The sequence below is a fragment of the Mirounga leonina genome, unplaced genomic scaffold, assembly GCF_011800145.1.
Source record: "Mirounga leonina isolate KUSES-001 unplaced genomic scaffold, KU_Mleo_1.0 Mir_151, whole genome shotgun sequence".
NCBI classification, from domain to species: Eukaryota; Metazoa; Chordata; class Mammalia; order Carnivora; family Phocidae; genus Mirounga; species Mirounga leonina.
In genome coordinates, this window is record NW_023270377.1 from 38,419,658 (window position 1) to 38,444,352 (window position 24,695).

Consider the following 24,695-nt stretch of genomic DNA (forward strand, 5'->3'; position numbering starts at 1 on the left):
AAAACATTTTTGCAGTCCCTCCTTTTTTCCTATCACCTCCCATGTTGATATATACTTCGTAAGACAAGGACACCAGGGCACTGCATGGATTGGGAGCTCTTGTCGTGGATACTGCGATGTGCGGATCAGAATCTCCATCAGGAAAGAAGGCTCTCAGGGCAGGAACGCTGGCAACAGTTCTCACCTCTCGGAGGCTACTGGGGATTGCGTTGACTGAAGACAGCTGCCTTGCCAAGAGCATGCTCTCTTCCCAGGTGGTCACATCCACTGACTGTTCAATATGTGGGTATAAAAGTCCACCCTTTTGCCACAATTCAGGATGTTAGGTTCTAAGGGCAATCCAACTTTCGGAACTTAGAAATCAGCTAAGGCTTCTGTTGATGCTCTATCAATGCTCAACTTCTGCCTAATCTTGCTCTCCTCTCTTCCTTCTCTTCCCCACATGTTGACCACTTGCTAATGAACTTTTTTTACATACTAATCTCCATAATCTTAATCCCAACTGTGTACAAAATTCCTTTCCAAAGATTCCCTTCTCACAAACCTTCTACAACTTTCCTTTTTACATTCAGATTTTGTCCCAGGAGTTTCCATTTTAAATAACGAGTCTCATTTTCCCTGCATGCAGAATTGTTTCCAGTAGTCTTAATTATATTTATTGGAATTCTAAGGCTTTTTTTCTCCTTTACTGACAAATTTTCCAACAGAAATAACATGAGCCTACCTCACTTCTGGTAAACACAGGCAGAACAAAACTTCTACATCTAATGCTGACAACTCTAAAGACATGCCTATTTTAATTAAACCAACAACCTTAAATTATCTTTAATACTGAATATTTTCCCAGATCACATGGACTTGAAAACCACTTGGGTTAGTTTTCCATTTTGGATTTTAGAATGCCCAATTCATACAAGTGTTCACCTAAGAACCAACTAACTTGAGTTTTTTTACAAATTAATTTTAGCAATACCATCTGGAGGGATAGAAAATATCTCACATTTACAAAATACATGGACACACATACAAATACACAAATAATATACAAACAAAATCTTCACTAAAGGCCCAATATCTTCCTTTTATAAAAAAAAATCTAGGGGCACTTGGCTGGCTCGGTTGGTAGAGCATGCTCTTAATCTCAGGGTTGTGAATTCGATCTCCACTTTGGGTATAGAGATTACTTTAAAAAAAATAATAATTAAAAAAAAACAAATCTAACTGAAAGATGGTATTATAATTTATGGATCTGTTCATCATTTTTCTCTGAAGTCTAATAAATATTGTGGCCAAGCAGTGTTACAAAAAGAGGTGATTTTTTTCCTTTTCATGGATTCATAACTAAACATTGCCCAATTTTGGAGAATACAGCCCAAAGGTCTGCATGTGAGATTTACATTGTCATTTTCCATTTTCCAGTTAGAACATGGCCAGTTTTGTCCAAAGATACCAAAATCTGCAGCAACAAACAAACCAAATAAAGTCCATAGTACCTCTGTGAGCACTGGTTCCTCCCCTCAAAGTTGTCTTCACCAACTAAACCAAATGGCTTCTAATCAGCCTTTCTTTAAATAAGAAAAGATGGCTATGAGAACCAATACCCCCTATTTGGAAGTAATCAAATGGGAGAAAGATATCTAAGAGAGCCAAAAAAAAAAAAAATGAAAGGAAGAAATAAGCTCACAGGCTGAGCATGGCACATGAAGCACCTACCAAGAGACATCTGTCCAAACCAAAAATGGTTTCCTTGCCACAAGAGTTAAATTAAGCACCAAAAGTCGATGGTACCCTGTCGCGGTGGGGCTCCAGGGATGGTCCCTAGAACAGAGGTCCTAGGCAGCACCAGACTCCTATTACTGACTAGGGGCCAACAAACCACAGGCAAAGAGCTCCTGGTTGGCTCACCAAATTTATAACTGGCCCCAGGTTTATATGCCCAACACACAGCAAAGCCAGTCACTGAGACATTGTAACTGAACCCAAGTTTGTATACCCAACACACAGCAAAGCCAATTACTGAGACATCATGTATGCAGCAAGGAAAGGGTTTGAGAGGCAAACAAGGAGACAAAGAGATGAGATGCAAGGAGAGCAAGCCTCATATCTGCCTCCCCTCCATATCTTGCAAGGAGAGCAAGCCTCATATCTGCCTCCAAGGAGGAGAGTTAGGGATATTTAAAAACAAAAAAAAAGGTCTGCAGCTGTGCTTGTTAGTCTCATTAACCCTTTGGTTACCAGTTTCACACGAAACACAAAAACTGTCGGTGGTCTGTATGAGATTTAAATTGTCATGTCATGTTTTAAATGTACAGTACTCAATTTGTTTCGGTAGTCTGTATGAGATTTAAATTGTCATGTCATGTTTTAAATGTACAGTACTCAATTTGTTTATTACAAGAATTCTAAATATCTTGATTTGTCTACTTATTTACATCCAAGAGAGTATCACAGGAATGCAAATACATGAGTGACATCCTAAGTGTAATTTTAAACCTGTTAAATGTTTTTTCCTAAGTAAATCATTCATAAACTTTGCAACTTCAGTTCAGAACTGCTATACAAATGTGTGCTTGAGAATCATTTGGATGAAGTATGCATTAGTCAGCGTAGACTAAGCAGCTACTGCAAAGAACCTCTCCCAAAAGGACAGTGGCTTAAGAAAAAATCAAATTTATTTCTTGCTCAAAAACAATCCAAGATGACTGCTCCAGGTCTGTGAGCAGCTCTGCTCCAGTCAGAGACACATCAGCCTTACATGGGTGCTATTCCAATCAGCTGTAAAACAGAATCAAAGTCCAGGTACAGAAATTTCTTCTAAAGCAGCAAATGAAGCAGACATTGCATGCATCACTTCTCACATTCCAGTAGCAACAACTTAGTCACATGGCCTCAATCAGCTATAAGGAGACTGGGCAATATAGCCTCAACTACAAGTTAAGGAGTTTCTCAAGCATTCTGTGAAAGTTAAGGATCCTTTTCTAACCATAGCACAAAGAGGATCCTTGGGGTTGAGACAGGAATGGAGGACATGTTGCCTAAGTCCACTTATTACTCAACCCTAAATATTGGCCTTTACAGGATTCAGCTTTGCCCAAGCCAAGATATTCTATTGTCTCTTGAGTTCAGGAGTTTTCTAAGTTTTTGTGCATTGACAATATGTTATTTTTATAACTGACTTTTTTCACTTCAGCAAACATACTGAGTTACTTACCCAAGCCTTCTGGGTAAGATATCTATGAATGATCCTACTGCACAAGAAAGGAGGACTGGATTCTGGAGAATAGCTAGCAGTTGCCACCACACATTTAATTTAAATTTCACCTTTTGTTATTGATTTCCAGTATATCATCAGTTAAAAGTTTAAGTGTTCCATCACCGGATAACTTCTACATTAATGGCCAGGTTAATTCACAATTAAATAACTTTATCATTGTGCTAATTATACTACTTCTGATGGAAAGATTTTGCTTTGTATGCAAATAAAAAAAGAGATCCACTAATATTTTCCTGTAAAATTCACTAATATTTCAACATTAGCATCAGAACTAAGTGTTTAGCGAGGACAATGGCTGTAACTTGCTATGGGAAGTGGCGGGGAGGAATCCTGAGGGAAATTCTGGGCTGCTGTTAATGTGCTATTTCTTAGGTGCTGGTTACACTGGTGTGTTCACTTCATGAAAATTTGTCAAACGTTATACTTAACATTTGGGTACTTTTTTGGAGGTGTGTTTTATTTCAGACAAAACAATTTTTTAAAAAGATTTTATTTATTTATTTATTTATTTATTTATTTATAGGGCATTGAGTAAGGGGAGAGGCAGAGGGAGAAAAGACATAATCTCAAGAAGACTCTACGCTGAGCACAGAGACCAATGCGGGGCTCAATCTCATGACCCTGAAATCACCTGAGCAGAAATCAATAGTCAGATGCTTAACAGACTGAGCCACCCAAAATAATTTTTAATCCTTAAAAAATATGTATTTCAGGGACACCTGGGTGGCTCAGTCAGTTAGGCTTCTGCCTTCGGCTCAGGTCGTGATTCCAGGGTCCTGTGATCAAGTCCTTCATCTGGTTCCTTGCTTAGTGGGGAGCCTGCTTCTCTCTCTGCCTACCGCTTCCCGTTTGTGTGCTCTGTCAAATAAATAAGTTAAAAAAAAAAAAAGAATATATATTTCAGGGGTGCCTGGCTGCCTCAGCTGGTGGAGCATGCAACTCGATCTGGGTGTTTTGAGTTCAAGCCCCACTTTGGGTGTAGAGATTACTTAAAAATAAAATTTTGGGGCGCCTGGGTGGCTCAGTTGGTTAAGCGACTGCCTTCGGCTCAGGTCATGATCCTGGAGTCCCTGGATCGAGTCCCGCATCGGGCTCCCTGCTCGGCAGGGAGTCTGCTTCTCCCTCTCACCCTCCTCCCTCTCATGCTCTCTGTCTCTCATTCTCTCTGTCTCAAATAAATAAATAAAATCTTTAAAAAAATAAAAAAAAATAAAAAATAAAAAATAAAAAAATAAAATAAAATTTTAAAATATATATATATTTCAACTTTCAATTAGTAAAATCAGCAATATGTAGCTTCTATAAACAGACCTATATTTAACCATCTCCAAAGACAAATTTATTTTTTAACTTTTTATTTTAAATAATTTATGATATGGGGCACATGGTTGGCTCAGTCCATTGGGTATCCGACTCTTGGCTTTGGCTCAAGTCATTATCTCTGGGTCGTGAGATCGAGCCCCACGTCGGGCTCTACTCTTGAGTGTGGAGTCTGTTTGGGATTCTCTCTCTCTTCTCCCCCTGCCCTCCCACACACACACTTCACCGCCATTCACACACTCTCCCTCTCTCTAAAAAAAATAAAAATTAAAAAATAATTTAAGATAAGTTGTAAATCAGTTCAGTTTCTATGCACTCTTTGCCCAATTTTCCCAATAATAACAGCGTATATAATCACAGTGCATTTTCAAAACCAAGAAACTGATACTCCTATAACTTAACTAAAGACCTAATTTCACTAGTTTTCATAAGCACTTAAAAATACTATAATAGAAAATCCATTTCTTAACCAAAAAGAAAAGATATTATTGGTAACCAAAAAGAAAAGATATTATTGGTAACCAAAGGATCTTGTTTAACAAACTGTATGATTATACTTAGAAGAAATAGAAGCAATTAGGTTGATAATCTATCTCCATACCAAGTTCTTTTATAAAGGCTTATAAACATCTTTAATTACAGGCTTTCTATGGTAATTTTTCCTACATGAAGTGCCAAATTACAATATTTTAATTTTTAAATAAAATTAGATACCTATATCAAGAACAAACTGAAATATAAACTAATTACTAACAATACAAATCTTTCTATAGTTTGTCTAAAGAAGATAATTATCTTTACTTCGTATAGACGTAATAGAATAACAGAAGGTTTAATGTAAAAAGATATTTCAGTATACTAAATACTCTTATTTTATAAACAGAAATCTAAGACCCAGAGAAGGTATATGACATGATTAATGTGATATTTCAAGTGTGTGGCAGTTCTCTAACTTGAATGTCTAGGACTCTCTCTGCAACACCAGCATATTTATATATCATCAAACCATAACACTATGAGATAGTTACTAATAATGTGACTCATCTACAGTATACTACCAAAACATTTTCACCGGGAAATCAAATTGTCTCCCATTATTTACAGTTAACATAAAAGAGTCACTAATATTATCAACAGATTAGTTAACAAAATGATTGCTCGACATAAGAAAAATAACTGATAGACACTAAAATTTCTATTTCCAACAACAGGTTGCTATTACTGGAAAGGCCAGTAGTATATCCTGTGTATAATCTATTCAACATTTAACTCAAAAAAAAAAGTTTACTCAAGAGGGTATTATTTATTTTTTTATTTATTCATCTGTTGGAGAGAGAGAGGGAGCACAAGCAGGGGGAATGGCAGGCAGAGAGAGAAGCAGGCTCCCCGCTGAGCAAGGAGCCCTACGCAGGGCTCCATCCCAGATCCCAGACTCCTGGGATCATGACCTGAGCTGAAGGCAGCTGCTTAACAGACTGAGCCACCCAGGCGTCCCAATAGAGTATTTTTTAAAAGGAAAATGAAAACCAAATGAAAAGAATCAGTAGTTTATATCTTGGCTCACTCATACATACACATACACACACCTATACACACACACAAATAATCACAGGAAAAATACTATAAATTTCTTAGTAAGGTTTTAAAACTAAGTATTTCAATGCTCCAGGATTGTTACTTTGAAGGACAATGGAGGACAGCAAGATCAAAAGAAAAAAAAAATCACTAAAACACTCAACCTGGATTATATAGATATATCATATTTTAAATAAACTTAATGTGAAAATCCATTTAATAAATGTACACAGTATCCCAATTTCATAAATGACTTCATTTTTAAAAAGGTTTCATTATAGAACTTCTTTAAATAAAAGAAATTAGTTTTATATATGTCCTGAATCACATAAACTGGCATTTATAACACTGAATGACTCATTAATCTTTACCCATATTGGTAGTCAGATACAAATTTGGTTTCCCTCTGTGATTCAACAGCAGTACACACAAAATGAGACTGTTTGCATACTGAAGAAACACTAGGAGTCAAAGACCTCAGAGATCTGGCTCTGCCACTCACTTGATAGGAGTTGCTGGGCAAATCACTTAACCTCTTTTAAGTCTTTTTACCACTTAAAAAGTGGGGATATTAATCCCTGTTCTATTTCACAGTAATTATGACAACAAAATAACAAGTATGCTTTTTTAAGTGGTAAAAGCGTTAAACATTTTTCCATTTTCCTTACAATGCTAAATGCTATTTAAGTGCAAGTTATTAACGGTAATATAACCAGGATCTATTTTAATTCCCATTTCTGACATACACACTGAATATAGTATTTTGTACATAGTAAAGAACCAAGGATCAGAAACCTTTGTCCCTAATTCATCCCAGCAGTGTCACTGTTTCCAATCTGCAAAACAGGGAGAATAGCACCTACATTTATCCATCAATTGAACGAATATATATAAAGCTGTTTTGTAAAACAAGTATACTACCCTAAGGTATTACTACTATTAAATGTGGCATTAAGTATCTTTCACTTAACTTCCAAAAGTATATATAACCAGGGGGAGAAGGGGGAGTCCCTTTGTTTTGATTCCTTTGAAAAAGTGCTACCGGGCGCCTGGGTGGCTCAGTTGGTAAAGCGACTTCCTTCGGCTCAGGTCATGATCCTGGAGTCCCAGGATCGAGTCCCACATCGGGCTCCCTGCTCGGCGGGGAGTCTGCTACTCCCTCTGACCCTCCCCCCTCTCATGTGCTCTCTCTCTCTGTCTCTCTCTCTCAAATAAATAAATAAAATCTTTAAAAAAAAAAAAAGTGCTACCAAATATACTCAAGAGCACATTCAGCATTAGTGCATCCAAGACCAATTCTGGATTACAATACACCCAATTCACTAGTATTTGAGAAGTAGGAAAGAATTATCACAACACACCAGTTCCATTGACATTATGAAATTTTTCAAGGCATAAGAAAAAAAAAACTTTTCATGGCATAAAATATTTCAGTAATGAGTTCTTAGCAGGAACAGCTAAATCCTTGTACAGCTTCAAGTTTTGCCTTTTCATTCCCCCACTTGACCAGATACCTAATCTACTAATGCCATATTTTAATTTGGAATGCCAATGGAGCTCTTCCCAAGAAACAAGCACCATTCAATCTTTTAATATTTCCACTGAGATTCATACATATAAAAAGTCAGATACATGCTATAAGTGAACTTGGGTGTATGTAATTTAGTGACTGTGTCACTAACTTTAACAAGAGGGAATAAAAATATCTGAGCCTAGATTCAATGTACCAAATCCAGCATCAACATATCAAATCCATCTTTATTGTATTTCAAACTGTCAGGTACAAACCTACATTTTTCTCATTTTATATCAAAACAACTATCTCAAGTCTCTGCTTTTCAAGTTTTGGTTACAGGGAGCCTGGAACCATACTGTTGAAAGCCACCTATGATATTCCTGTGTCTGCTCTGCTACTTGTGAATACAAAGAACATTTGATCTGGCATTAGTAAATGTAATGGCTTTTATCAGTCACAAAATACTGAGATGCCTTTTGAAACTACTAAAATGTTTATGATTTTAGGTTACCCTTTAAGCAAATAGACTTCAACCTCTTTCACTCCAAACGCATACAAACCTACATAACATGCATCATGAAGAGGACTTAAGAGTGTTAACCTTGAGGACCTGAATTAGGCACACATGCCTAATTGACTCATCAGCACCGGCAGTTGCCTTTACTCTAAGAATAGTTACTGCCACTCTCAAATTTTTATCACTCCATTCAACTTGGCTCTTCCCTTTGCGTCACTGTTTTATGTCCCTGATTTTGCAACAGCTTGTCATTCATAAGCACTGCCAGTTAAAATGATCCTTTCCATGAGGACAGAAAAAAAAAAAAATCACAGAATGTCCAGGGCAATCTTTTTATAACATTTTTTAACATTTTTATAGATTTATAATATTTTTTGATAATGCTGGCAACACAAGCTATGTCTTTCTCACCATGGAAGCTTTCTGTGTGATTACTTTTAGGTGTCCTTAGTTATTTTAAGCCATCAAAGTCCCCTTAATTGTTGAACAAAGTGAAGATTCAGCTCTGTCATTTAACAAAATCTTACAAAAATCTAATTCAAAAGTCAAAGCTACTTAATTTTTAGTAGCAACCTACCAATTTCATTATCAATTATCAATCTTTATTATCAAGTTTAACAATGTCCAACATATAAGAAAACTACAAATTCTTTTATAAACATAGTCTTCTTAGGGCACATTCCTTTCTAACAGAGCTACATTCAGATACAGAGGTGAGATAGATTCTGTGATATATATGCACATAGAAAAATAAAAAGGAAAAGAAATTAAGTATTAATGCCAGAAAAAAACAAAGTTGTACAGCAAAGAAAAATAAGTTTATTATAATAGCTACATATTATAACATTTATAGTCATAAAAATATAACACTAAATACTGTTCTAAACCAAAATTACAGGATAATTGTACTGAAAAATAGGGGTATAGAAAATGGGAGAAGGTTCATAACGGGGAAAAGTGTGGTAAATCCTCATCTTTCACTTAACAGATAATTACTTAAATTAAAAATCAACAAGCAGTAATGAACACATTGGAGACATGGCAGTGAATAACAAAATAATCGACTAATGAAACAAAAGGAGTTCCCTGTCTCTCTAGGCAGAAGAACATGAAAGAAGGAAGACAGGGAGGACTGATTTTTTTCCTTTTCCCTAAAAACTTCATAGAACTATTAACTATTACTTTATATTCATGTAAAACTCTGGTTGAAAAAAACTAAAAATAGGCTTAAATAAACCAAGTTGCAATTACTCAGTTGGGAAAAAGAAACAAGAAAAAAACTAAACACCAGCAATTATAAATCTTAAGCTTTTGTTAAACAAAATCACATTTTGTCACATGTGAAAGAAAATGAATTACTTACAGTTTCAAGATTTTCACAAGCATTTGTAGAGTTTTAATCACAATATGCAATCACTTTAATTTCAATTTGTGCTATTATTTTTGGTTACTTGCTTGGACAATTTCAAGATGTAGGGAAAGACTACAAAAATTAACACTTCTCAGGTCTTGTTACATACTTCCACATTGGTTTCTAGGGAAATTAAGTTTGGTTATACTGCCACCATCAGTATGACCAAAGCATTCTCTTTAGTACTTGGTACTATTAATTTTGGAGTGAAAGATTTTGCCTTATTTTTATTTATACTTTTATCATTTTTCCTGGTGTCTCAATTCTTACCAACATATATGAGCTTTTATATAACAGACTCGGTCATATTTCCTGCAAAAAACATCTTCAGTTCTGTGCAGTGTCTTTTTATTTTGATTAGTGTTTTCCCTTTTATGTATGTACAGAGGTTTTCATATACATGCAATGAAACCTAGGAATTTTTTTGCAATTTCTTCTATGGTTTCTAAATTTAAGATATTTTTTTCTCCCAATATTATTTTCTTCTTAAAAAAAAAATAATTAAAATTAACATGACCCCTAAATTCATTTATTTTTTGGGGAAAAGAAAAATATCCATTTAACTAATAATACATACTTACCTGTTAACTAAAAAAGTTTGTATTTTATCCTCAATAAATTTTCATGTACTTGTATTTAGGCAAATCTCTTCATAGGAAAAGCCCTAACATTCGCTTTATAAATTATAAACTAAATTATATAATATTTATAGTGAATTTAAAGAGCACTTTTTTCCTAAAATCTTTCAGTGATTTGATTTTAATATACCATTATGATTTCCTTCCTCATTTTTTAATTGGTATGATTATTTTCTTGAAAATAAACATACTTACACTATGTACATCAAATTATTCACTCTATTTGAAAACTAGAGTATTCAAATTTAAAACAAATTCTTAAAAAGTGTGTTCCAAACATTAACAAATTATGAAGTCAGTTGAAGTTCTGCACTAAAAAAGTTCCAGTGGAATGGAAAACATGATCTCACTGCTTTATAATATATATTATGTAGAATATATAATATCTAACTTTTCTTTGTTATATAATGCAATTTTATATATAATCATGTAATAAACATTACAATTACATAAGATGTTTTGCTAATATATTGACTGATCTCATTGTTTTATTATATAATAACTAATCATATTCTATATATCTTGATAAGGCATATAAAATCAATCTTTCCATAGCCCCCTTCATCTAGAGGCTATGATCCTCTATAACATAGCACAAAGTATATTTCTTCCCATATAATTAGAATAGAGTAATAATTCATCCTCAGCAGAGGTGTACTGAGAAGTATTACACTAAAACATTTGTTCACAGACCTGTAAACATGCCATCTAAGTTACTTTATGAGAGGTGTGAAAGTAGAGAAGAGGAAAGGGAAGCGAACAGGAGCAGGGAGAAGGCATATAAGTAAGTATGAAACATTTTCTGCTCTGAAGGAGGTACAAGGAAGACACTATCACCTTTTAAATTAGAGAAGGTAAACTGTGAGAGATGCTGCGTTAGTATAACAATTGACAGAATTAGGTGGTAACCCAAGGTTGAAGGTCAAGGGCTTCATATTCCAACTGCAAGCGTAATGAAGGTGCCATTCCTCCCATGGAGGGAAAATGGAAAGGGGTAGAAACAAAAAGCATCTATACTATTTAGGTAAAACAAAACAAAACAAAACAAAACAAAAACACCTGAGAACTCAGATTATTACCCACAAATTTCTATTGGAATGTTTTTCTACTAGTTTTTAACTCATATATGTTCCAGGAAAATTTAACTATCTTAAATAACAGCAACATGTCAGATAACTATAAAACATTAAGAACTGGATCCAGGGGTTGGCAGACTTAAAAAAGCCAGACAGTTATTATTTTAGGTTTTGTGGGCAGTGCAGACTCTAAGGCACTACACAATTCTGCCATTATGGCACAAAAGCAGCCATATACAATACGTAAGTGGATGTGAAGGCTGTTTTCCAATATTTAATTTACAAAAGCAGGATGATTTGGTAGATGGGCCATAGCTTGCTGACCCTTGACTTAATCTACACATTTTTTTTTTTAAATTACAAATTCAGCAGACAACTGTAGGGGAAACCACTATTTTAAAACTCAAAACTCACAAAATACATAAGATGAGTTCAGAAAAAAGCTTACAGGTATGAGCGCATGGAAATGGTTTCTTTTTTATTTACAGGCATTAAAGTAATAGGACAGTGGGATGCAGACCTTTGTGATTTTGTTACTATAACTGAAGAGCATTTAGATTTTCTAATTTCTACATGAATGAAAATAAATCTAAAAACCGAAGTGATCAATGACTAATAAGTCTTAATCACTACAGGATTAAAAATAACTTTCATACATAAGATCATAGTATTCTTATTTCTAGCCCTATGACATAATCTTACTATATTAGTAAGAGAAAGGTATTTCCTACAATGTTCTGATTCACTTTTCTAATCCCCAAAAACCTCTTTTCTGAATGGAATGGATGATCCCCAAAAGTAGGGTACATATTATTAAGTATAAATATGGCTGTTAGAAATGTTACTGAAAGCGCAAGTATTACCTCATATCTCCCTCTATTTCAGCAGTAAAATAGCTACAATATAATTATAATTATAAAATTAGGTAATTATAAAATTATCTACCACTCTTAGTTAAAACAATTTACTACTTGAATAACGTTTTAGATTTTATCCTTATACTCACAACCTGTAACCATTGCCACCCACCACCACCCCATTCTAGTAACATCTTTTAACATGAAAATCAAGTATTAAAAATCTCTTAAATATCCAATCCCTATATCTAGCCATCAAAAAACCCTATGTTCTGATAATAAAAAAAAATAAAATTTGACACTATTATATGTCATGTCATAGAACAATCTGTGTTGTTTTAACATGTCTGAACATTGTGTGGTCTCTTAAACAGTCGGAAATAATTTCAATAATGCTATTGTTATTTTAAACTTCACAATTTCAGTAGTAAATCACCTTCATACCTACTAGACACATTTTTGGAGATTCTGATTGTAGTCAACTTTATTTTATTGAAAATACATTTTGCTTATTTTGGAAAAAACTTAGAAGTCATTGTACAGCCAACTCACAGAACTTACAAAGAGAAATTAATGAAAATAGTTCAGCCTATTGATAATTGGTCTAATTTGAAACCTTATAGTTTATATGACTACAGGAAATCTTGTGGTTATTACAGTCCTTGAGACTCTATTTTTCAGAAATCATTCTAAGTCACAGATCAAAATAAACTTGAATTTAAAAAAACTCATCATGTAATATTAACATTCTCAAATTTTATTTTCAGTACAATCGAGGCAATACAAAGCTATATGGGACTAAATTAAGCCAGAAAGCAAATTTTTTTATCACTATTTTCACACCATAAGCCCACATTAAATGAATAAAATTGCTTTTATTCATATACAAAATTAATCTCAAAAACACACTTTTAACATATACCTTTCCTCCTGCTTTCAAAAATCCCATATACTCTTGCAGGGAAACTTGGCATTCTACTGTCCTATCTCCATCCAAACTCACTCCATACTTGGAAAACTAGGGGCTAAAAGCAACCAAAGTTAACCAATTCAAAATGACTATGTCCATCTTATTAGTGACCCTGTAACCAGATGGAGGAAACCCCAAAATAGTCTAGCTATAATCTAGCACTATGGAATCGAATTCTAATTTAAATAGATCTTGTTTTGGTGATTAACATAACATAAATAAATAAAAATAAATAAATCTTGTTTTAGGAAAAGATGAAGGTGAAGGAGAAGCTAACACTAGGGGGCAGCATCGAGCTGCTGGGACGGTCTGGGCTTTCTTCTAACATGTAAACTTTAAATCAAGGCTAGTATATTTTTAATGAAAATTACATTATAATGAAAGGCAACTTTATAGAGTTATAAAATTTGTTGTAAATGAAGGATAGCTTTAATTGGCTACACTTCTTCCCATTTCCTACTGTGTAATTTCTCTTGCATCTTGATTATCAGTTTAAAACGACTAGTAATGTTTAAGATTTGAGAGAAAGAGAACGAGGGGAGGGGCAAAAGGAGAGGGAGAGAATCTCAAGCAGAATCTGCGTTAAGCTCAGGGCCCTATGCAGGGCTCTATCTCATCACCCCAAGATCATGACCTGAGACAAAACCAAGAGTCAGACACTCAACAAACTGAGCCACACAGGCACCCCAATAATGTCCTGCTGATAAAAGCAAAACCCAGGGCATTTCCATTGAGGTAAGCACTACAGAGACAAGGACTAACATTTTTATCCAAAGTATTTCCTTGGGTTAATCCTAAATTTAAATTTTGTTACATTCAGTTAACATTTTAAACTTGATTTAAAAGGTTGACAAACAAGCTTTGCCCATTCATTAAATAATGTCATGAGCATTATGTGACAAAAAGTTGTGGAGTATGTGCCGCCTCAAGGATTTAGTAGGGCAGGGAAAACAAGATGTACATATGGAATTTTAAGTTAAAAAAATATGAGCACCAGAAAAAAAATTCTAAGGATTATTATATGTAAGTAACAGAACAATAACAATAGGATAACTGTATCTCTGGCAAAGGCCCAGTAGAAACCATTAAACCTCATTCTGGGGATAATCAAGTTATCAGAGTTAAAGACAGAAAGTAGTCCTCCAACCACTAATGAAAAACTGAAACATTTGTATGTAGAAAAGAAGGTAATATGAACTAAGGTTTTCTGCAGTCCTTTGTTTCATTATGTAATTTATAAAGATCACAGTAAACCCATGAGGTAGGTTTTTTAGCACAAGTTCATAGATAAAAGATTAAGATAAACTTGCTCACCAAATTAGTTAATAATGGGTCATAGTTTTAAACCCTAAGTCTCACTCCAAAGCCATCAATTCTTTCCAATACTGCCAATACTTGGGGACAGAGAGGTTGGAGAGAACTGAGTAACGAGGTAAATTCTCTTTAATTATAATGTAACTGTAATTTCCCTTGCTATAACACCTATATCCTATATTCTCCATAAAACAGTAAAAAACTAAAACAAAAACCCACCCCTAGAGTAGTACTTGCATACCATACTCGAAGCCTCCTAAAAGTACTGCAAAATCAGGTGCTCAAAAAGGGGGAGAATCTGTTGGCTTTTAAATTGTAGAATATTAACTGGTAATGGGAAGAACAAATACTACTTATCACACAACATATTACTGATGTCAACTCCTAAGAAAGGTCTTCCCTGACCACTTCTTTTAAAGCAGCATCAAAGTCATTCTTACACAGGGATTCTTAACCAGGAGTCTGTGTACAAAATTCAGGCTTGTGAATCTAAATTTAAAAAAATGCATCCTCATTTTAATCTCTGAAAATTATTCTTTCAGTTATGAATGTAGGCAAAACCACAGAATATGTAGTACCTGATACTTTATCATACAAATTATATCCTTTAATGATCATTTAGTCACTAGCCTGAAATTAGGCATTAGAACTGAAACTACTCTTGATATTTAATGCTCTACTAAAGCATGGATTCCTTCATCTTATTTAATATTTTGATTATTTCAATGTAATTGGGTGTGTTGTAATCCTATATATTCCACATTTAAAAATCATCAGTCTCATCACACACACACACACACACACACATCCCTCCAGTACATCAATATTCAGTAAGTATAGGGATGTGGGTTGCCTGGTATGGACCCCCCAAGTCTTGAACAGTGACTGACTCATAAAGGTACACAAAATTTGTAGAACAAGAAGTCTTAAAAAAAAAAAAAAAAGAGTATACAAAAGTCTTGATTTAAGGCTTTCCGCTGTATTATAATGAACTACACTCTAAATTTCCAGCTTTTCCAGTATATTATGTCCTTAATTATGTAAAGCTGTCACGTTAGTTTTGCTCCATCGAGAACGACTCCGTTTCAAAGTAAAACTAGAATACCGAACAGTGTGTAAGACATTCAATGAAAGAAAAGAAAAAAAAAACCAGTATAACCTACTTTTTAAAAAATTATGTGCTTTACTGTTACTCTTTACTACTTAAAACAGGGACTTGTGTGAAGGACCCTTCCAGTGAGGGCTGCGGATGTTGCTGATCCCTCTTGCTCGTGCCCAACTCCTCAAGACAGCCCATGTGGACAGGCTCCCACGTGAACAGTCTTTACACAAGCCGGGGGAAGATCTTCAGCATCATCGCCTGCGCCCTCATACGGCCCCTTCTTAGCTGGGGTACTCGAGGACCCCAAGGGAGAAGCGAGTTGAGCAGACCCCAGAGCAGGGGGGGGCCGCGGCAGCTCTCCTGCTACTTCCCCAGCCGGGACCCACGCCGCTCACCGCCGACGGCTTTCAGGAACAAAGCCCGGGCCGCCACGCCACCTTCGGGCCCACCCGGCCTCCCCCTCCGACTCAGCCCCAGCCCCGCCCTCAGCCCTCAGCTCCGGGGACCCCAGCGGGCTCAAGAATTAACTCCCCCGCGTCCCGCCTCGGCTTTTCGGTTGGTGGGGCAGGAAAGCCTCCAAGAGGCCTCCCGCGGTAGGAGCACAGGCGCCACCGTCCGTTAGCCTCTCGGTGCCGGAACAGCGGCTCCCAGGCTCCATCCCGGGGGCCCCTCGTCCGACCCCAGGAGAGACCGGAGGGAAGGACAGGACAGGAAAAATCGGGGCACTCGTCGCCTCCGCAAGTCCTTCCAAGGCCTGACTGCGGATCCTCCCACCCTCCGGGCACGGGGTCCCCGCCTCCTCTGGCGACGCCACCCTCGGGCCCCAGGCCGCCCGCGCGCAGCCCCCTAACCGCCGCCGCCCGCCCAGCGGTCACTCCCCCACTCCCCGCGCGGGTCCCCAGCCTCAACAGGAGTCTGGGTCAAGCGCGGGGTCCCGCACGCGGAAAGAAGACTGCCCGGCCGCCAACCCCGCGGCCGCCCAGAGCGCACACGAGGAGCCGCGGCGCCCCACGCGCAGCCCACCGCGCGCTCTGCTCCGGCTCGCCGCCGCCGCCGCCGCCGCCGCTGACTGCAGCGCCCGGATCCCCGAGGGACCCGGCCCGGACTCCCCCGTTCTTGTCTCCCTTTCTACCCCCCCGCCGTCCCGGGACTCGCAGTCTCCGCCGCGCATGGGGCCGGTTCTGGGGGAGGGAATGTAAACAAATCGGGGTTTTATAGTTACCTCACACTCGAGTGCCGTGTGCATCTCCTCTCCGCTCGGTACCAAACCCCGGCTGCACCAAATCGTGTATTCACCAAAGCCGGCTGCGCTAAGTGCGTCGCGGAGGCCCGCGCGTCAGACACCAGGCTACGCTACCGGCGTACAAGGCCCACTCAGGTCCCTGCGCAGCCGCACCCCGTCCGCCTATGGGTGCTACGCTCTGGGCGTACACGCACCACCCAGCCATTCACTTCGGATAACGCAACTTGCGGAAGGGAACTGCACCACTCTCGGATTCCACACGGACAGACCGAGCAGTAGGAAATTCGAGTCTACGCAAACTGCGGAACTCCGTGGCTCCGCGGTAGTTTTGTTCCAAGAAAGGACGCTGCGGGGGAGTTGGGGCGGCTTCTAACGCATGCGTGGAGCGCCCTTTACCGCTCGCCTTTTCTCCTGGTTTTGCGTGTCGGTTGCTGCAGCCCTGGTGAGGCGGATGAGTAATGTAAGCTGTCAGCGCAAACGCTTTAGCCAAAAAGTATCAGATTGATAAATTGAGATATTTATCTGTACCATCCCCTTTGTTAAAATAACCTCTCAGTCTCTTAGGGCAAAAAGGAACTACTATTTAATGCGAAGTACGAGGTCTTTTGCATGGTTCTTTCCCCACCCCACAATTTATTCTCAAGCGCACTTCCTGTGGGCCTTCCAAGCGTAAAAGAAAAAGTTGAGTTCAGAGAGCATGTCGCGCACTTATGGTAATTCTTGAGACTCTGGCAACTTTCCAAGGTTTTCCACCACCTCCTACTGCCTAATTCACTGATTATTTCATAACACCCAACGGCAAGAACTCCTGATCCAGCCAAGCAATTCCATGGACTCCTGCCTACCTCGTGCTCATTCTTGCTCCCATTCCTTTGCTCACACCATACTTGCCATCTGAATTGTCTCCTCCCCTTTTCTTAAGCAATTCATAACTCATACTTTCTTAAAAGGTGGCTCTGGACACCTTCCCTTTGTTCCATTACTTTGTTTCCTGCAGTTATTTAATCTCCATGGTGAGGCTTATCTGTATTCTGTCTGGTGTGCCTATTTCTGCATCCAGCCAGAATCTAATAGAGTCAGTTCTGGGGTGTCTTAGTGATGTCTAGCAGAGTGCATAAAACCATGATCAATAGTAATAGCAAGCTTTACTATGTGTCAGGTACTTCCTAAGTGCTTTACATATATATTAATTTCATGCTCGTAACACAGTGAAGTAGATATTATTATCCCACCCCAGGAAACTGAGGCACAAGAAGTTAAGTAACTTGCTTAAGATCACAGAACAGATAGGGAGGAGAATTGGGATCCAAACCCAGTTAGTATGGCTACATATCCTGCTGTTCAGCATATTTATCTTTGTGAAGCAAGATTCTATTTTTGTTTTGTATCTCTACAAAGAACATCTTTTAGGTACTTAGTAAATGTCTATGGACTGTCAAGATACTAAGCTTCTCATATCCCTTCTTTCCTGTCTGGGAAAGTCCGTCCATTGACAAACCCCCCCCCCCCCCCCCACTACTGCAAGTTTCCAAAGCTGTTATTAGGCAGAGAGAACTCCTGAGGTATAGGGGAGAAATCAAGTCAGATCCTCGTGTCAAGTTTCACCATATCACTAACTGTGGGAGACCATGATCATGGTCCTAAGATTCATGGATAAATTAAGGGAATTGGGGGGCGCCTGGGTGGCTCAGTCGTTAAGCGTCTGCCTTCGGCTCAGGTCGTGATCCCAGGGTCCTGGGATCGAGCCCCGCATCAGGCTCCCTGCTCGGCGGGAAGCCTGCTTCTCCCTCTGCCACTCCCCCTGCTTGTGTTCCCTCTCTCACTGTGTCTCTCTCTTCAAATAAATAAATAAATAAATAAATAAATAAAGGGAATTGGTCTAAATTTATTCTAAAGTCCTTAGATCTCATAAAAGCAGAACTAATGTCCTTAGATTTCATAAAATCAATATGGTACATCTTCTAGGTACAAAGCATTATAAGCTTCCAAATTACACTTATATTTTAAGGCTCATAATTATTAATTTTAAGGCTGATAATTATTTTATTGACATTATTTTCAGTACCTTTACCATATATGCAATATCTTTCTTCTGAATATCAATAAGATACAGTGCATTCCTTATATCTTAGGGTACCCACAATGCTTTTTCACTTTATAAAGCTAATTAATGTTCAGCTGGTTCACATAAGTGCAGCTGAACTGATTTATCACATATTCAAATACTTCCATACAAGTTTGTCAACAGCTGCAGTTCTGAGTCAAATTCCTCAAGAATTCGAATTCCCCACCCTGTACCAGCCCTTTCTCTCAGGATTCTCTAGACCTCCCACATTTCAGGAACTAAGGGGTTAATGCCTGGCTAAGGGGAGAAACCTGCAGGACCCACCTGTTATCAAAGACCTTCATTCTGATTGGTTGGTGCCCTTGCTTTACCAACTGTTACATATCTTAAATATCATCCTTGCATAAAACTATAGGGTAAACCTACTTGAAAATAGACCATGTCTCCTCCCACTTCTATTCACTTACCCAAACATTCATATATGATCAAGTATATGCACTCTTATTAGGGCAAGGCTTAGAGTAAAATTACTACATATGGTAAATGAGCGGAAAACTAGTGTATTACTTTTCCTAGTGGGAAAAGGAATCTCAGCAAATGACTTGAAGGCTTACTCAAAATCACCTGCTGAGTTAAACAATGGAGAGTGCTGCAAAAACATCACTGTAATGTATGGTTTATTTTTGCCCATTTTATATATAAGGAATGTGTCAGAGTAAGGAAATTCTAATATGTTAGAATCATAGAAGATCTATTTAAGAAGATCTTAAGAAAGAGAGCAAGAGAGAGCGTTGTGTGTGAGAGAAAGGAAGGGGAGAGGAAGAAAGAGAATCCCAAGCAGGCTCCACACCCAGCGCAGGGCCCAACACAGGCCTAGATTATGACCTGAGCCAAAATCAAGAGTCGGACACTTAACCAACTGAGCCACCCAGGCGCGCAGAATAATAAAACTTTCTAAAAGGATTAGTAATTTTTTTTCTATCCACCCCATTTGATTCATAAAGAAGCTCACCTGAACTATAAAAACAGTATAGATGATTTGCAAATCTTGGGGGATGGGGGAGAGAGAATATCGAATTATTTGTAAATGGTTTACCTTTCATTTGTTTTTGCTTATTCACATTGCTTCGGTCAGTTTTATTTAACATATCTAAAATTTTAAGCATGACTAATCTACCTTTGTGAGGCATGACATAATAAATCCGATGGCCTGGGGTGCCTGGGTGGCTCAGTCAGTTAAGCATCTACCTTCGGCTCAGGTCATGATCCCAGAGTCCTGGATCGAGCCCCCTCACTCCCTGCTCAGTGGAGCGCCCCCTTCTCCCTCTCCCTCTGCTGCTCCCACTGCTTGTAGTTTCTCACTCTGTCAAATAAAAAAATAAAATCTTTAAAAAAAATTAAAAAATAAATCCAATGGCCTTTTTTGCTCCTCAGATTAGAAAAGAACCAGCTGCAATAAATACAGAAAATAAGAATCACTTCCTACCTTAATCTTTAGTTGTGACTAAAGGAAGTCTATGTCATAAACTTGGTTTCCCTCTAGTAGAGGAGAAAATTGTCACCATCCACAACAAAGTTAAGAACTTTTAATTAAATTTCTAAAGAACATTAGTGATTCAAAGACATGAGACCTTTCAAACAATTGTTCTTTCCATGAGTTAAGATTAGTAATAACTAAAGATAAAACCCTTATATTCATGTTCAGTTTAAACTCTGATCTTCAGGAGCGCCTGGGTGGCTCAGTCGGTTAAGCATCTGCCTTCAGCTCAGGTCATGATCCCAGGGTCCTGGGATCGAGCCCCAAGTCAGGATCCCTGCTCAGTGAGGAGTTTGCTTCTCCCTCTCCCTCTGCCCCCACCCCCCTCATGCTCCCTCCCGCCTCCTCAAATAAATAAGTAAAATCTTTAAAATATAAATAAACTAATTTTTACATGGCCAAAAAAGTTTGGTTCAGACAAAGTCATGCCTAGAGGAAAGAGAACAAGGAAGACTAAATTATATGGAACACTACATCAAAAACTAATGATGTAATGTATGGTGATTAACATAAGATAATAATTTTAAAAATAAATAAATAAATAAATTATATGGATATACAGCCCTGAGGTGGGGGGTACCAAGTACCAGGAAAAGGTGTTAACGAATTGAAAAAAGAATATATAAACCTAGGCCTCAAAATTAACAGCTATCTACTCACTTTTGGAGACTATGTATTTCAGCCTGGAGATTGAGGCCCCCCACTCCGGATCTGAAGCCAGAGAAATGTAAAAGGCAAACCCCGTTTCTGTTCTTTAAGCCCCATAGCAAGGTGTAACATCTAACATGTCAAGCCCACGGTCAGGATGGGAAGTGGGATCTGTGGGGCAGTCTTTTCCTGATCTCTTGAGAAATGATGGCTCTGCCATCTCTTCTTAAGACTCATCATTCCTAAAACTAAGATAGACTGTGCAAGTTTGCATGGAAGCTCTCATTAGAACAGTGCGGCTGCCCTTGCAGCCCTTTCTAATGAGCAGGACTCATGTCACTGACAAGACTATCCTCTAAAACAGAGCCCACCACTGAGGACGATACACAAAGGCAGGGAGAGAGCAACCCATCCCACCCTGGTGAGAGACAAATTTGACTGATGTGCCTGTCAGGTGAGACCATTTTGAGTTGGTAGACTTGTGCAATAAAATGAGTTTCAGGCTATCTGCACAAATGAAAACAGATTCGAGAAATGAAACAACTAATACAACAGTTCAAACAACTCCCCGCCTCCAGTAGAAGTTAACTTTTATGTCATTGCCTAGATGATGCTAACATTACACTAGGCAGATCCCTCAGTTTTGGTTCATTGCAATACCAACAAAAGGACTTTTAACATTAGACAGGAAGAAAGACAACAATGGAGAGGCTTAAAGTTCCTGATTTACCATGGCAAGTCCTTTCGAAAATAGGAATGAGACCTAGCCTAGGAGAAGTCGGAATACCCACTCAGAAGAATGAATGAAAGGAAGAAGCTCACAGCTGGAGCCATGGTGACAGGCAGACCACACATTTGCCCACATGATGGTAAAAGGAAGATGTCTTGCCCCAGACCTAGTCTATTGTGCTCATCAATCCCCGGAATTTCATATTTAGAACTTTATTCCTGGGACTTGAAAAGGGACTTTGACCCTAAGGGAAGTTACCACTATTCTATTACTTGTTTATACTGCTGCGAGAGTATATTTTTTCATGCCTTTTCTGAAGAAGAGGAAGTTTTAACAAGGGAGGAAATATGATTATCTAGTTTCCTAAGGGTAGTGTGGTACAAAGGGACAAAAGGAAAACTACACAAATTGCCAACTTCTCAATCTTGCTTCTAGCCAGCCTTGTTCACTTACAGAATACTAAGATGAAGAAAACCAGTAGGTTTGGTAAGCAGTCACTTGAACCAAGCATGAGGGCCTAGATGCCAACGGGCAGCCATTTTGGATCTTTCAGAACTCTGAAAGCACAGGAAAAAAAAAATCAACTTTCCAAACCTTAACTCCTAGTCCAAAGGAATTTAAAAAGCAACATAAATAATCCACATGAATATTGCAAATTCAAAGAGGATTTGTGGATGGTTATACTTCAATTTAAGGAAAATTATCAAAATGGAAGTGAATTAGCAATAAGTTACCATGTAAATATATTTTTAAAAGATTTTATTTATCTATTTGAGAGAGTGCGCACGTGCATGAGTGGCGGTTGGGGGGACAAAGGGAGAGGGCAGGGGGACAGGGCAAAGGGAGAAGCAGACTCCCCGCTGAGCACAGGAACCCAACCATCTCCATCCCAGGACCTTGAGATCATGACCTAAAGCCAAAGTCCGACGCTTAACTGAGCCACCCAGGCACCCCTCCTTGTAAATATTTTTTAAAGCAGGTTCATTTGTTTAACTGGTTAAAATTAATAAACTCATTTTTAAAATTCATTTAAAATGTCATCACATGAGAGCATATTTCAAATCTTGCCTAGAGATTCCAAGATAATTAGTAATGAGACCCATTTCACAACTGACATTTATGAAAACAAATACATCTTTTAAAAATCAAGATATACTAGGTTTAGCTTAACAAACATTGCTTACCTTTATTTATTAAAAATTTGACAGCAAGAGTGCAGCAAAATTCTAAACATTAGGGAAGGCAGTAAATGAATTGTCAAAACAAGAGTAGCTTCTAGGGATTTCCAAATTTTTCTTGCACTGTTTCTAAGTAAAGCTCAAATTATATTTTATTTTTACTAGAATAAGCCATTTTTGCATTCTTCACAGAATCCCATAAACCACCTATTCTTACCATTTCACATCTTTAGAGAAGTTCTAGATACTCCCCAATGTTTTTTGAGGAATGATTCTGGCAGTGGCCAATAATTAAGAACCTACTATGCTTGGCTTGCTTCCTCATAGATGATCTCACCTACAGCTTCCAATGATTTCATCAACTCAGGTTTCATTCCAATTACAGTGACAGTTGCTTTCTCTAGGCAATTAGGTTTCAGTCTTTCTTCCCACCCTAAATATGGGAATATGTATAGTTTAAAATGTGTCAATTAGTTTAAATGAGTTAAATATAATAACTTATTTTATCCCTGTACAGCCCTGCAAGGTAAATATGATTATGCCCATTTTAGAGATGAAGAAAACTGAGGTGGTTACATAGCATGTGGCAGACCCAGGACCCCAGTCCAAACAGTCTGGCTCTGGAGGCTATGCTCTTAACCCCTGCATTACTTTACCTCTTATATCAAAGCTATCCCAATTTTTGTGAGGGGTATCTATATTAGTTTCTCTGCAAAGGTTGGTAATTAAAAAAAAAAATCCATAGAACCATAAACGGGTGGCTTTTCAGTCTGTAAACGTTGCAGGTCAATGGAAATTTTAAATGGAATAAAGAATAACATAAAAAATTTTCAAGATACTTATAATGTGAACATTTGTTCTTTTTTGCTTTATCTTTCAGCTTGAGTAGCTTGAATCAATTCCAAGGGAGATGTTTATTCCACAGTTTCTTAAATTAGAAAGTTAATTAGCCAATCTGGTTATACATTTAGTTGAAAGCTTTCCCCTCTTTATGGTGATTTGATGTCGTTGTTCAAGTATTTATTTATACCAGTAAAGTTATATTAAAAATTAAGCAGAATCAAGTGTATGTTAACGAATTTGATCAGTCATGTAAAAGTGAGCTATTAACGTGCTCATCAATAAAGACTTGGTCAGGTGCAGGCAAATATATCCCAGCAAATTTAAAGTGAAATTCACTTAGGGGATTAAACGTTCACTCCACTCCAGTCCTTAGATTTATCTCTATCCTCTGCAAGTCTCCCTTGGAAAAAGAGACAAGTGTTAATTAAGGATTGGAAATATCTTCAAGCAAAAGTTTATGTCCCTTTTATGTTGCAAGCTATGCTTGTTAAGTAGCTAGGAAATGAGGGTGAACAAAATAGGATTCTTGCCCTTCAGTAGCTTACAATCCAGTCAAGGAGATCGTAAAGGAGGCAATTTTAGTACAGTATGAAAAGTGCTATACTGGAGATAGGTATGGGTTGCTATGGTAACCAAAGCAAAAATGTCTTCAAAAAGGAAATGACATCCAAGGTCTGACTTAAGGATGAGTAGGACAGAGCCAAGTAAAGGGCAGAGGGCAGAGCAACGCAAGCAGAGGGATGAAATGAGTAAAAGTGTGGTTCTCAGTTGGGGAACTGAAACCTGGGGTGTTGATGTGTGTTTTGACATGCAGGATTAGAAGCGATGAGACAGGACCAGTAAGCCAGGCTTTTGTGTACCATACAGAAGAGTCTGAATGC

At 37.9% G+C, this 24,695-nt stretch overlaps 1 protein-coding gene across 1 annotated transcript in view; it reads right to left on the reverse strand.

The window, feature by feature from the left end:
- SLC39A10 (solute carrier family 39 member 10) overlaps positions 1–17,333 on the reverse strand; it is a 67,093-nt gene extending 49,760 nt beyond the window's left edge. The window contains exon 1 of the mRNA XM_035007497.1: positions 16,793–17,333. The gene's annotated coding sequence lies outside the window, so the exon portion shown is untranslated. The remainder of the gene's footprint in view (positions 1–16,792) is intronic.
- Between the last annotated feature and the right edge of the window lie 7,362 nt (positions 17,334–24,695).